The following is a 14,269-nucleotide window of genomic DNA, read 5'->3' on the forward strand; positions in this document are numbered from 1 at the left end:
AGATGATTTCGGTGTGCAGTGCTTTTATTTACAAGTCATTTTTAATTTTTAATTGAAAGTAGATTCTTTTTGCATATAATATTTTTAGTAATAACTCTTATTAAAAATAAGGTCAATGTGGAGATGAAAAATAAAGAAAAATAAGAGAGAGAAATGTTTGTTTTCATGAAATTTCTCATGTTTTGTATTAACTGTTCTTTAAACCTGGTCCTGACTTGTTATCCTACCAAAAGAAAATGCAAAGTATTTCCTAAAATGATCCTTGATTGGCTCTGAGACCCAAAGCATTGCATTGGCTCATGAGTTTTCAGTAAAAACCAATTAATTTCCTTAAAAACAATGGAATATTTCTCCATTTTTTTTCTAGCTTCCACAGATTCCTGACTGTGGTGGACTTGCTGCAATCAAGTGAAATATTTGTGGAATGCCTGCCATGCACTCATCAACTGGCTATTTAGTGAGGAGGACAAAAATGAAGTCACATGGTAGCTCCTGTTTCTCTTTAGTCCTTTGCATCATAATTTCAGAGTGACTTTTCCAAAGCTCTGGTCTCACAGCAGTGTCTCTACTCTGTACCTTCTCTCCCTTGCTAATTGAATGATACCCTCTGAAGATCATTTGTAATATTTCTTTGCTTCTGCATTTAACATATCAAGAGAGAAAAATCAATTCCCTCAGCAAGATTCCCAAGACACTCAGGGCTTCATATATTTACTTCTGACTAACCATATCCTTCAAGAGTAAGATTAAATGTGATGGGTTTTCAGAAACCTTCCTTCAGTACTGATCTCTAGCCACCTGATGTGCCTTCTTTTCCCATATTCTATACTTCCATTGTTTCTTGTAACTCCCTGAACTATGAGCCTGTGTCTATAGGCTCTCCTCCCATGGTGTAAAAGCAGAAGATTCCTGTGATCAAATTCAAAGTGTGTTGAGAGTTTTGCATTATGACAACCCTTTGCAAAAATCATTGTTTGGTTTCTAGGTATATGAAACTATAGTCTTATCACATTTCCAGGGAATCAAAAGTACCTCATTGCTGGGGACCTTCCTAGCATCGAGTACCAAGGTACGGGAAAAGATCAAAGACTGATGAATTCTGGACTTGTAACTCTCTCTTACTATTTTAGGGCCCATAAGTTGATGGCCTCTGAAAGCTTAACCCTCTCTTAGTAATTTTTTCTGCTAATAAGCACAGGTTCCTTTTCTCTTATTATGTTGTGTTAATAAGCGCTTGTTTCTACTATGCTGTGGCTAAATGCTGCTGGTTTCTGGTAATAAACCGCTGGCGGCAGCAGGTAGTTAAGAAGAAATAAAAGGGTTAGTGCTTTATCATTGTGGAAAATACACAGACCCCCTGAAGAAAAATTCCAAATCAGAAGCTGCTGAATGAAAAGGTGTTATGCTTGGCTCACTCGCAAAAAATAACCTGTTGCTTTGTATGCGGTTCTGAAGAACCACTATAGGGACATTCTTTAGAGTTGTCAAACAAGTAAAAGATGTAACCTACCCAAGGTGGATATCACGTCAGATGAACTCTCCGGAACTTCAGCAGTGCTCTGCTGAGGAGTGCCTGTGTGTTTGCGACAGGTAGCCACTCTAGAGCCAGCAGCAGGAGGATCTTTGTGAGTTCAAGGCCAGCCTGTTCTACATAGTGAGTTCCAGGCCAGCCAAGGCTACGTAGAGAAATAAAACTTGATCCTTCTGTCTTTCCACAGAAAATAATAGTTTCTTTTAGGATCTGGACATACGGGTAAGACCTTCTCTCCCTGGAGCAGTTCTCTTCAGAACAAAAACTAATTCAGCCAAACAGCTGTCCCTTCCAGCGTTTGCAGAGCTGAAAATTTCCTAATGACCCAAGAAAATACAGACGTAGAACTGTATTAGAAAATGACACTTTAAAAATGTTGGAAACCAAAAGAACAGTGGCAGGTGGGTGGGCTGCAGTGATTGACAGAGATGGACACTTGAGTGACCATGTTGGGTTCCCTCCTCCTTCATGAAGGACACAAATGGCATCATTTAGTCATAAGTGTGGTAGAGTGGACCCCGACGCAGAAGGAGGTCTAATATAATATCGAGCCAGACAGGAAATCCATCCAGACAGGAAATCGACATGCTACTAAGGACCAGGCTAAAGCAAAACTGAAAGTGTGGGATATTTTTGTTGATGTTATTTATAAAAATATTTAAACACTGTCAATGATTGCCTTTAACCTCCAAGTAGGTCTTGTAGAATCATCTTCATTTCGTCAGACCTGTTTGAGGTGAGCAGTAATAGGAGGCCTAGCCTGGCAGCCAGATGGTGATGCTCCTTGACTATTGATGGTTGTCGTTTTCATTCCATCATGCTTTCCTTTTTTATATCTTACATAAAGCATATCTTTTGGTGGTTTGGCCTTCTTTTAAACAAAGACCTTATCTGTCTAATTTAATTGTAGAGATTCAAACCTGATTCAAAGAAATTTTGAGTTCTTTCAAATACCATAAAAGTGTTTGCTACAATAAATAAATAAAATTCTTGTTACTTTACTATGAGAGAGAGAGAGAGAGAGAGAGAGAGAGAGAGAGAGAGAGAGAGAGAGAGAGAGAATAAAAAGGTTTAATTGTTAGGGTTCTTTTCCTTCTGGCTTTAGGATCTCTTACTTAGTCAGCAAGAGGTTTGGAAGTTGTTAACTCTTCATGAACCAGAGAGAAAAAGAAAGGAAAAGAAAGAAATCATGTATACTGAAAACACACACAGATATACACATTCTCTCTCTCTCTCTCTCTCTCACACACACACACACACACACACACACACACACACACACACATTCTGGTAGGGTCCGACAATTCCACACTTATATACATATATATACACCTATACACATCTATATGCATGTACATACATTTAGACAAATGGATGCATATATATATATATATATATATATATATATATATATATATATATATGTTTGATACATAGGGCTGAGCCCCAAATACCACACACATGCATTTGGATGGATGGGGCAGAACCCCCCAAGTCACTACTTTATGTCTTCTCTTTGGCCTTTCTATACCTTCTTAAATAAAGTTCTTTAGAAAATTACCTCATAGATAAAATGTTACACAAAAGGAGAGTTACAGAAGAATGTCAATAGTAAGTTCAAAGCAGTGTTTCATTCTATAAGTTCATTATAAGTTCAAAGCAACAGTTTCACATGGCCTTGCTTTATCACAGTGCACACCTGTGGCTTCATTCTTGAATCTGACCTAGAATAAATGTTTTTCCTTGATCTCAAATTTGTCCAAAGACTATTTCTCTTCTTAGTGTAATTGTGAAGGCTCATTTATTATTATGCAGCCTTTATTTATTATTCTACGAGGAGGGGGCACATTCTAGTCTGGATTCTTACTTTATTACAACTTTTGGGAAAAACAACTAAAATTATCTCTTTCAAACTTCTTAAAATTATTTTAATCAAATCAGGAATTCTAAAAACTCATCAATTCATCTAAATAACATTAATTCATGAAAGCTCATCTTTATGTTGATCTGCAGGACATTTGCTCAATAGAGTAGGCTGATGCTCAGGAATCATTAGGCTATGTAATAGTGACAGGAAAGGCATATCAGCAGTGAGAAGCATTCCTGCGATGAAGTTTCTCAGGACTCTGCATTGTTAGAGCTCACTCACTGTAGGCCATGCAAAATGGTGGGCCATCTCCAGAAAACTTATTTTCAATGCCTTTAGCCTTTCCTAGACAGCTTCTGACATCCCATCTCATCAGTCAGGTCTCCATTGTTTCCTATCATTGTTGGTTAAACTCTTTCAAGATTGCAAAGTATCTTCTAAGAAAATGTGGAGGTGGTGGTGGTGGTGGTGTGTGTGTGTGTGTGTGTTCTCTTTTCCCAAGTAAGAAGGTTTTAAAAGGAAGCATTTTAAAGGCCAGTGACTGTAGACTTAAGTGGGCTGTGTTTTTACCTATTGTGAATAGCTTGATATAAAACAGGGATGATTTTAGATTGTTTTTCACAAGACCATAAATGCCTTGAGATCAAAGGTTATATTTTACTCTTTATTTCACTGGCATAGTGCCATGCTGTTGTCATAGCAAAACCTTGTAAAATGTCTGTTGAGGTAATTTTTTGAAAGGGAAAACCATACCATAGTTTCCTTTCCTAAAATATGTCATTGTTTTGAAACACAGTAGAGCTTCTAAGGTGTGATTAAGTCTCTCTACCAAGATAAGTTTTTCTTCAGTGAAATTATAGTAAATGTAACAGGTTTTTTTTTTTCCTGCCAGTCATTAAAATATCATTTGCTGTTAGTGATCCTCTCTCCAGTTAATAACCCTTAGCAAAGAAGCCATCCTACAGAAAACACAGACATTGCCTTCATAGGAGGAATGTAAATGGATACAATGCATTACTTTAAAAATAAATATTCACAAATCTGCTTCATGGTTTAGTCTCAGAGAACTTCTTTTGAGTTATTTCCCCATGATCAGTCTCATTCTTGCCTTGAGGACATTCCTGTACTTACTATTAGTTTACTAGAATGGATTAACTACTCCTGTTCATAAAGGTGTTTAATGTCTCAAACATGTGCTCAAAGTTATCAGAGCCACATTCTTCCACATCAGGAGTTGGTGATGCACACTCAGATTGTGGGTCCAATTAGAAACCAAGTTCTCTCACTCAGCCTCATGTTAGAGTTACAGAATTATGTCGAGATTTCAAGACAACTTTGGTTGTTTTTCTAAAAGAATCTGGCATGCACTTTAAAGCTCTAAGTTTCTGAAGAATAGTTTATTACTTCATAATGCATTTTCTGATTTCTGCAGCATGAAGTTTGGAAAATTACATGGGACAGTTGGCACAAGATATTCTTTTTAGATTTTTAAAAATAATTTAAAAATGTTTGCTCTCATATATTACACCTTGATCATAGTTTCCCCTTCCTTACATCCCTCTAGCCTTTCCCCCTGTCTTCTTTCTCTCTCTCCCAGATCTTCCCTGCCTCCTCTACCCTCAGGTTTTCCCTGCCTCCCCTATCCCCAGATTTCCCCATCTTCCCTTAGAAAAGAGCAGGCCTCCCAGGGACATCCATCAGACATGGCATAACAAACTATAATAAGACTAGGGACATACCATCACATCAAGGCTGGACAAGGCAACCCAGTAGGGGGAAACAGGTCCCAGAAATAGGCAAAAATGATTTCTCAGAAAATTGGACATCTACCTCAAGGCATGTCATCGTCTTGGGCCTGCCCTCCTGGGTCATGCCACTCCTTTGGCATATACCCAAAGGACACTTCATCCTATCACATTCTATGACTTATTCAACTATGTTCATAGTTTTTTTTTTTTCTCATAATAGCCAGAAACTAGAAACAACCTAGCTGTCCCTTGACCAAAGAAAGGATTAAAAAAAACAAAAAACAAAAAACAAAACAAAACCGTAGTACATTTACACAATGGAACATTACTCAGTTGTTAAAAACAATGACATCATATCATGATTAGAATTTTCTTATATTAGATATGTTATTCATGAGTGTAGAATTTACTTTTATCCTTGTTCTTATTAGAGTAAACCAGGGAACATAAGCAATCAGGCCTAAATAGATCATTAGAATGAGGTGTGGAAACAGCTCTTAAATTATAAAGTGGAAATGAGAAAAATCTCAACAGGTAAACCTTCATCTGTCAGGCAAAACCAATCACCTTCACTTTCACGGTCAAGTACCATGCCAAGTCTGCTCTGAGGACCTCACAGTATTCGACTGAGACTTTCAAGGTCTAGAATTGGAGTAAAACAAGCACTTTAGTGATGCCAAAGAAAACAATTTTTTTTTTTTAAAAAAATCTGTTTTCAGTAAGTGGTACTAGTCTGTTGGATAAAAAGTTTTAAAAAATATTATTTTACAAATTAAAATAGATTCAACTTACTTTTATGTACAAAGGAAACTAAATTAATATTCAAAATGTGCATTAAAATCTTTGCCAGGATCAAGAAGAAATATGAACAAAATTTATTTTGACCTATGAAGTAATTATAACTAAAAGTCTAGATGTGAAAACAGTAATAAATTCTCTATATGTGGCAAATCACCCTGAGATGAGTCAAAAGACCAATTGCAAATAGAAACTATTCTGAGATACCACAGAAAAAGTTGAATGTCCTTAACATATAAAAAAATTTAACACTAGTATGAGAAATAAATGATAATACTGTCAACAAATGGGCAGAGGGAATAAATACAAAATTTATAAAATGATGAAGACATGAGGCTTGATTTATATGAAAGGGCAAACAACTTCACTTACAGTGAGACAAATGCTATCTACACCTCAATGAGATGTTATTTCTCATTGTGCAGACTGACAAACTTCAAAGCTTGACAATACAGTTTGCTCAGTGGGCTGTGGGGAAATAGGCACTGCTGTAGGCACTGCTAGGAGGAATACAAAATAAAAGAACATGCAGTCTTTTCTGAAGGAACTTTGGCCATCAGCTACTTAAAAACAAAAGTGTGTGTGTGTGTGTGTGTGTGTGTGCGTGTATGTGTGTGTACCATACACACGTGGAAGTCAGATAACAATTTCAGGGCTCGATTCTCCCGTCTGCTATAAATTCTGAGGGTAGAATTCATGCCATCAGGCTTGGGGGCGAGTTCCTTTACTCACTGAGCCGTATCATTGGCCCGATACTAATGACTACAATAAAATGTCTCCCTCAGCCCAGCAATCTCATTTCTGGGTATATACTGAAGACACAGTCTCAACAGGAGGACATGTCAGCATTATACTCATTCCAGTGACATCTGTAGAAACTTCTGGAACATGTGAGCATAGGAGACTGGCTGAATAAATGACGGCACATGTATTTCTTGATCCATTCATTACCTAGCTGTGGGAAAACAGGGTAAATGGTTCATCACATAAGTAGAGTGATCTTTGAGAAGTATTAAATGAAAAAAGAAGCTTTTTACAAAGTTTTCACACTTTACTTTGTACAAAAGACAGAAGGGGTAAGGAGAAAATATATACACATTTACTTATGTTTATAGAGAGAGAATGGGAGGAAGAATAAAGAATTTACACAGAAATACTTTGGCTAGTGGCATATAGTAGGAACAGTGGAACAGAGTATTTCGGGCCACTGTGACACTTCTCTGTGTATCGTTTGTGTATACGTTTTGATCTGGGGACGCATGTCAACTCTCTGAGATGCAGCAAAGGAAGAAAACATCCTAAGACTGCCAGCATGAGACAGAGGTTATACTGACATGTTTACTTGTATATTAATCATCAAATTATATGCTCAGAATTAGTTCTCAGTGTGTATGTGAGTTAAATAAAATGTTACATAAAGCCAATCATTCTGAACAACAAATCTAATAAATTTCACATTAAATGTTGAACCTTCTTTGAAATGAGAACCAAACTAAATGTAGTGTGCCTATAAACCCAAGGAGGATAGACTCTAAGACCCTATAAGGAAGTATAGTAATGAATACTGTAGGTGCTCTACTTTTCCTATATATTCATTATATAGTATAATTTACAAATTAGGTGCTATAAAAATCAATAACAAAAATTAATCATAACATTCTACTTTATAAGGCTTATTTAAATTTATTGATTATTTTTAGACTTTTCTATATAACATCTTTGGATTTCAGCTGAATGATACAACTGTAATTATAGCAAGGTGAAATGACAGATAAGGGACTATCGTTCTTTTTTCTCTTCCTTCAGCACAGTATTCACTAGTCTGTACTTACAAGTTTATTTTTCTATATCTCTGTCTAGATTGGGAAATTTGGAAGGACATGAACTTATCTTATTTGTTGCTAATTCCATAATGATTCAAACATGATATATGGAAGGTATCTAATTCTTACTTAAGTAAAAAAGGAGGCAGGAGGGGTGTAGAAAAATGACTCAGTTGTTAAAAGTGGTTACTGCTCTTGAAAGAATGAGTTCAGTTCCTTGCTCACAAATTAAGTGGCTCACAGATGCCTGTAACTCAAGCTTCAGGAGTATCTGATGTTATCCTCTGGTCTTCATGGGTACCTGCACTACTCCCTCTCTTCTCTCTATCTCCCCTCTCCTTCTCTCCCTCTCTCTCACACATACACACTCATACAGAGTGACGGGGCATGTAAATAAAAATTAAAAATAAATTAAATCTTACAAAAGATTTAAGGGAATACTAAAATAGACTCTGCTTCACATGTTATTTCCCCACTACCTTACTCAAAAGCCTCAGTAATACAGTTTTCATCTCATGTGTAGGTTCTTTGAAAGATTCTCATTGGTTTATGATTATTCATACCTAACCCCAAAGACAGAACATTTGTAAAGGGAAGAGAACACAAACTATAGAAAACAATGATTTTTCTTTTTTACTATCTACATATCATAAAATTGCAACATTACTCAGTGTACAATCCATTAGCCAGTATCAGCAGATGAAATCTACAGAAGCTGAAAATACTTTGAGTTTGACTTGTTTTTATCTTTCTAGGTCCTTGATGTATATCATTAAATTATTTCTTTGCATTCTCTGAGGATTTTTTCTTTTAGATAAACACTCGTAGCTGTAAATTTTCATCTTACACAGGCAAATCCAAATTCATAGGCCAAGAGAAAATAAAGAACAGGTAGAGATTAATTAAGGAGAGACTAAAAGAAATACTGCAAAGAATAAACAAAACATAATTTGCTCTTGGAAACGGTAAGATTGAGAAATCCTTGCTCAAACTAACCAAAATAAAAGACCTCAGATTTGTAAAATTAGTGGTGAACTAATTCATTAGTAACAACATAATAGTTGATACTAATGAAACTCAGAAGATTATTAGGTAATATTAAAACCTTACATTCTGCGAAACTGGAAATATAGAAAAATTAGATAGATTTCTAGACACCTGTAATCTGCTGAAATTAAATTAACACAATACAAACAACATAAATGGATCTACAAGGAGCAATGAAACTGAAGCAGTAATAGTCTCAGCCAGAAAAACCCAGGGGTAGATAGGTTCTTTGTTGAATTCTACCAGATATATATGATAAATCCCCCAAGCTTCTTAAGGAAGAAAGGGAAGGAATGCTATAAAATTCAATTAATGCAGCAAGAATTACCTTGCTCTCCAAGCTGTATAATAATGCAACCATGAAGGAAAATGCCACCTCACTTTCCTGATGACTATAAATGCTTAATAAGACATATGCAAAACTGAATTGAACAACACACTAAAGAGCTCATACAACATGATCAATTTGATTACACTCTAGGAGTGAAAGAACAAGTCTACATATATAACATCAGTAAATGTAATTCAGTGCATAAATAGATGCAGGGACAGAAATGACATAGTTATCACAATGAAGTTCAAAAAGTATCTCTGAGAAAGCTTAATACCTTTCATGATAATATCCCCAATGTGAGTAGGAAGAAAAGAAACATACCTCAACATAATAAATGCTCCATATGATAGATATATAGGTAATATAAAGAATGAAGAAATATTGAAAACTTTTGATCTAAAACTAGGGATGCAATGAGCTTGTCTTTCTCTTCCTCATTCTTGAACAGAGTACAAGAACTGTTAGCTAGAGCAACTGAACAAAGGAAACACAAGGGATTCATATAGAGAAGGAAAAACCCAGATGGTCCCTCTATTTGTAGATAATATGACTCTGTACTCAAAGTCTGTGAAAGATGAAGATAAAAAGATAGTTCTTTTGGTCAAGTACCAACATGTGGACTTGGGTTTGATTCTCAGAAGCCACATAAAACAGCTGACTATGACGACATGGTGACATGTAGCCATGTAATTCCATCACTGGTGCAGCACATACTGGCAGATCATGGACTGCTGGCCAACAAGCTGAGCATATTTGTCTAGTTCCAGACCCATTCTACCAGCAAAAGGAAGACAGAATATTCTGGAATGACATGAAAGGTTGTCTTCTGGCCTTCCCACATATGTGTATAGATGTTTATGCATGTCTTCACATGTATATGCACACACACACACACACACACACACACACACACACACACACAAACACACACACATTATACTACAGAACATTAGTAACAAAAGCTTTACAAGCACAAAACAGACATACAGATTAATGGAATTAAAATTTCAGAAATAAACCTATACTGATACTACCACTTAATTTCTGACAAATGTTAAACAAACAAACAAACAAACAAACAAATCAACTGTACATTAGAGAAAAGATAGCCTCTTCACTTGGGCAAATCAATCATCCATGCATAGCAGAATGAAACGAGATTCACATCTCTGACCTTGCAAAAAAAAAATCTATTCAGAATGGATCAAAAGATATTAGTATAAGAAATGAAAATTTAAAACTGCTAGAGAGCTGGGCGGTGGTGGCGCATGCCTTTAATCCCAGCACTTGGGAGGCAGAGGCAGGCAGATTTCTGAGTTCGAGGCCAGCCTGGTCTACAGAGTGAGTTCCAGGACAGCCCGGGCTAAACAGAGAAACACTGTCTCAAAAAACAAAACAAAACAAAACAAAACAAAACAAAACAAAACAAAACAAAACAAAACAAAACAACCCTGCTAGAGAAAAATAAAGATATTGACCTTTAAGATATAAGTATAGACAAAGGCTTTCAGGAAAATACTTCCAAGTTCAAGAAATAATACCAAGCATTGACCAATGGGATTTTATGAAATTAAAAGAAACTTTTGTACAACATAGAATATAATAAACAGCATGTAGAGGCATCTCACAGAATGGAAGAAAAATATTTGGCAGCCATGTTTCTGACTAGATTTTATATGTAGGCATGTATATGTATGCATTTTTAAAAAAGCATACATAGACTGGTCTATGGCCCCTGGCACATATGTAGCAAAGGACTGCCTTGTCTGGCTTCAGTGGGAGAGGACATGCCTAATCCTGTAGAAACTTGATGCCTAAAGGAAGGGGAATGCTGGAGATGGGGTGAAGTGGGGACAGGTTGGTGTGTGAGGGAAGTGAATCGGTGGGTGGTAGGGTAGGGGTGGAGAAGGTGAGAGGGAAGGGTGAACACCCTCTCAGAGTCAAAAGGGAGGGAGATGGGTGAAGAACTCTGGGAGGGGGGACCAAGAAGGGGAGCAACATTTGGAATGTAAATAAAATAATTGAATAGTAGAAATGTAAAATCTCATACAGAATTTAAAAAAAGATTTTAATTTATAATTGTGTGTGTGTGTGTGTGTGTGTGTCTGAGTATGTGTGTGTTATGGAGGTCAGAAGACAGCAGCAGTTGTGGGAGGCAAAGTACAGGCTGTTGTGATCTCTGGCATTGAGTGATCATTTAACACAAGACAGAACAATGATCTACATTCTACAGATAAGGTACTGAGAGTCGGACTCTCTAGGTTCTAATTTTGGCTCCACCTCTTTCTTCCACATCATGATGGATAAGCTGTTTAATTCCCATAGTCATACCACAAAGTTACATGATAAATGTAAATGACCCTCTATAGGTCTTGGACTAGTGTTGGCAGGTATCGAGAACTAAGTGAGTGCTATCTATTCTGGTGATTTGCAACACAATTATCTCAATTCTTAGAACAACTGGTGAAGCCATGACATTGCATTCTTAGATTATAGATAAGGAGACTGGAGCACATGGGCAAAGAATTGTAACACAAAGAATTTACCTTACACAAAGAATTTCCGTTAAATGTCTACTGAATCAAGTACAATAGTTCCAACAGAAGGCTGGACCTCTTTGTTAGACATTTACATGAAAGTCAATACACAACTTTATATTCTGATTAGGGGAATGTTTTTTCATTATTGTTTTCTTATTAATGTCTTAGGTGTCTGGATTAGCAATCACGTCATAAGCAATAAAAAAGCTGATGAGTGCAGTCTCTGACATCATAGCATGACAATAATGATGTAGTCCCTTAGCGATGGTTTCACTCTCCAAAGGGCCCCACATCCTATCATACCATGCCATGGCATGTGAAGAGGGGACGTTGGCATCTGCCAAGGAGATTTCCTTCTGTCCAACTGGTTTTCTATTTTGTACAAGACCGAAGAAGCACAGTGTTCCATTTTTTCCTTCTTAAATAGAGTAAGTAGTCAAGAAAGTCCCTAGAGAAGTAACAAGATCTGATTGAATTTTTCAGTTTTTTTTTTTCTGTTATTCTATCAAGTTCACTTGACAGCAGAGGACAAACTGCCTTTCAAATGCTGTAAGCGAACGCATCAGTGATTCCAAAGGAAAAACGCAGGTTATTAAGTGGGAACAAGTCTCTCTGAATATATTTACACCAACTCAGGGAAACCATTGTCCTCAGAAACCTCTGTGACAATCTATTTTCTAGTCTCGGTAATGCTTTAAGTCTGACAGATGATAATAAAATACAGCGAAATTACCTTTGAGCTCTGAAATGTACATCAGTCTCCACATTCTTCATGTCTTGATTTTTTTTATTTTTCCAACACGGCCATCTATTTTCAATGTTATTCCCAAGCACTTGAATTTGATGTCAGGGGAATAGAGCTACTGGTACCAAAGTCATACTCATAGGGAATACAGAATTTATTGTCTGTATATGTGTATACCTATGTGTAGTACACATGCACAACACATATTAAGAAGTAGCAGTACCTTGCACCTGGTTGCTTTCTTCATTATCATCGGACAAATGAACAAATAAAATATACTCTGAAGATCATAAACTGGCTTGGAAATCAGGCTTGACATCAGGCCCAAGCCTAGTTGGGGAGCAATTGTAAGTCAATGGCAGCTGGTGGAGAGGAAGAAGTCAGTTTCTTTCAGGGATGTGGATCCTGGGTAAGATGCTTATGTTCTTAGGTGGATGGTGCCACACCCATGTGCATATGAGCAGTACCAATTGGACTTAGTGGGTTATAAAAAGAGGACAGAGGTGTATGGGAGGAGGAGTCTGAGTGGATAAGGGGAGTGAAGGAGTGGATATAATCAAAATATGAATTAAAGTACATTATATACATGTATAAAATTCTCAAGGAATACTTTAAAAAAAAAAAAGCAGGTTTGAGGGAATGTGTATGTGGCAAAGACCTAATGAATTCTGAGGCCTATAAACATCTATGTTCGATGTCAGTCCTTCTCCTGCTTCTATGATGGTAGCGTCACCATCACTTGATAGATGAGTAAACTTGGGGTAAGAAATAACACAGGGTTGGGGAGACAACTCCATTGATTTTTACTGCTCAAGTATAAGGACTTGGGTTTGTTCTCTAGAGCCCATGTACAAAAACAGCCATGGTGATACGTACTTGTAATTCAAGCTTTGTGGAGGCAGAGATAGATGGGTGAGGGTGGCAGGTGGCTAGATGGCCAAGCTAAGCTAGCATAACTGTGACTTCCAGGTCCTAGAGAAAGATCCTTCTTGAAATAACCAAACAATAAAAAATGACAACAGCAAGAATAAAGTGAATGGCTCCTGATAAGCTCCTGAGATTTACCTCTGGTATTTAAGCACAAATATACACATGTCCAGGCACACACACACACACACACACACACACACACGCACACACACACACACACACATACACACACACACGCGCACACACACACACACACACATACACACACACACGCACACACACACACACACACATACACACACACACGCACACACACACACACACATACACACACACACGCGCACACACACACACACACACATACACACACACACGCACACACACACACACACACATACACACACACACGCACACACACACGCACACACACACACACACACATACACACACACACGCACACACACACACACATACACACACACACGCGCACACACACACACACACACACACACACAGAGAGAGAGAGAGAGAGAGAGAGAGAGAGAGAGAGAGAGCAGAGAGAGAGAGAATGTATTATACAGATAACAAAAGGTTTGAATGGTGGAATGGTATCAGCATAACGAGGCTTTCTTCAAGTCTCAGAGCCCTGATCATAGTAGTATTTCAGTTATCTTACTTTTTTTCTGTATATGAGGAATGTAAATACTTACAACTGATGAATCTTAAAATTACCCTCGAAGAGTACCATAGTAAGACCTTGAACAAGATTTCATTAAATTTTAGAAGACCATGCTCCCTTAGGACACTGAATTTGTACCTCTCTCTGTAGTTAGATATTAGTCACGGTCATGGAGCCAATAGAAACTATTAACATCCAACGGTATGTCAGAATGGAACGGATATAAG

At 37.2% G+C, this 14,269-nt stretch overlaps 1 protein-coding gene and 1 long non-coding RNA gene across 11 annotated transcripts in view; one reads left to right on the plus strand and one right to left on the minus strand.

The window, feature by feature from the left end:
• The window catches only part of Atp10b (ATPase phospholipid transporting 10B (putative)), a 281,854-nt gene that overhangs the window by 199,948 nt on the left and 67,637 nt on the right, over positions 1–14,269 (minus strand). The gene's annotated exons all lie outside the window — the stretch shown is intronic.
• Positions 1–14,269, plus strand: part of LOC143442832 (uncharacterized) — a 139,080-nt gene that overhangs the window by 90,282 nt on the left and 34,529 nt on the right. For 8 of the 9 annotated variants that reach the window (XR_013111351.1, XR_013111356.1, XR_013111355.1 and 5 more), the window contains one exon: positions 368–2,909. This is a non-coding gene — a long non-coding RNA (uncharacterized LOC143442832). Of the gene's footprint in view, positions 1–367; positions 2,910–14,269 lie in introns of those variants that run through there. The other variant, XR_013111350.1, reaches the window with a different exon arrangement.

The sequence above is a fragment of the Arvicanthis niloticus genome, chromosome 6 (assembly GCF_011762505.2).
Source record: "Arvicanthis niloticus isolate mArvNil1 chromosome 6, mArvNil1.pat.X, whole genome shotgun sequence".
Classification (NCBI taxonomy): Eukaryota; Metazoa; Chordata; class Mammalia; order Rodentia; family Muridae; genus Arvicanthis; species Arvicanthis niloticus.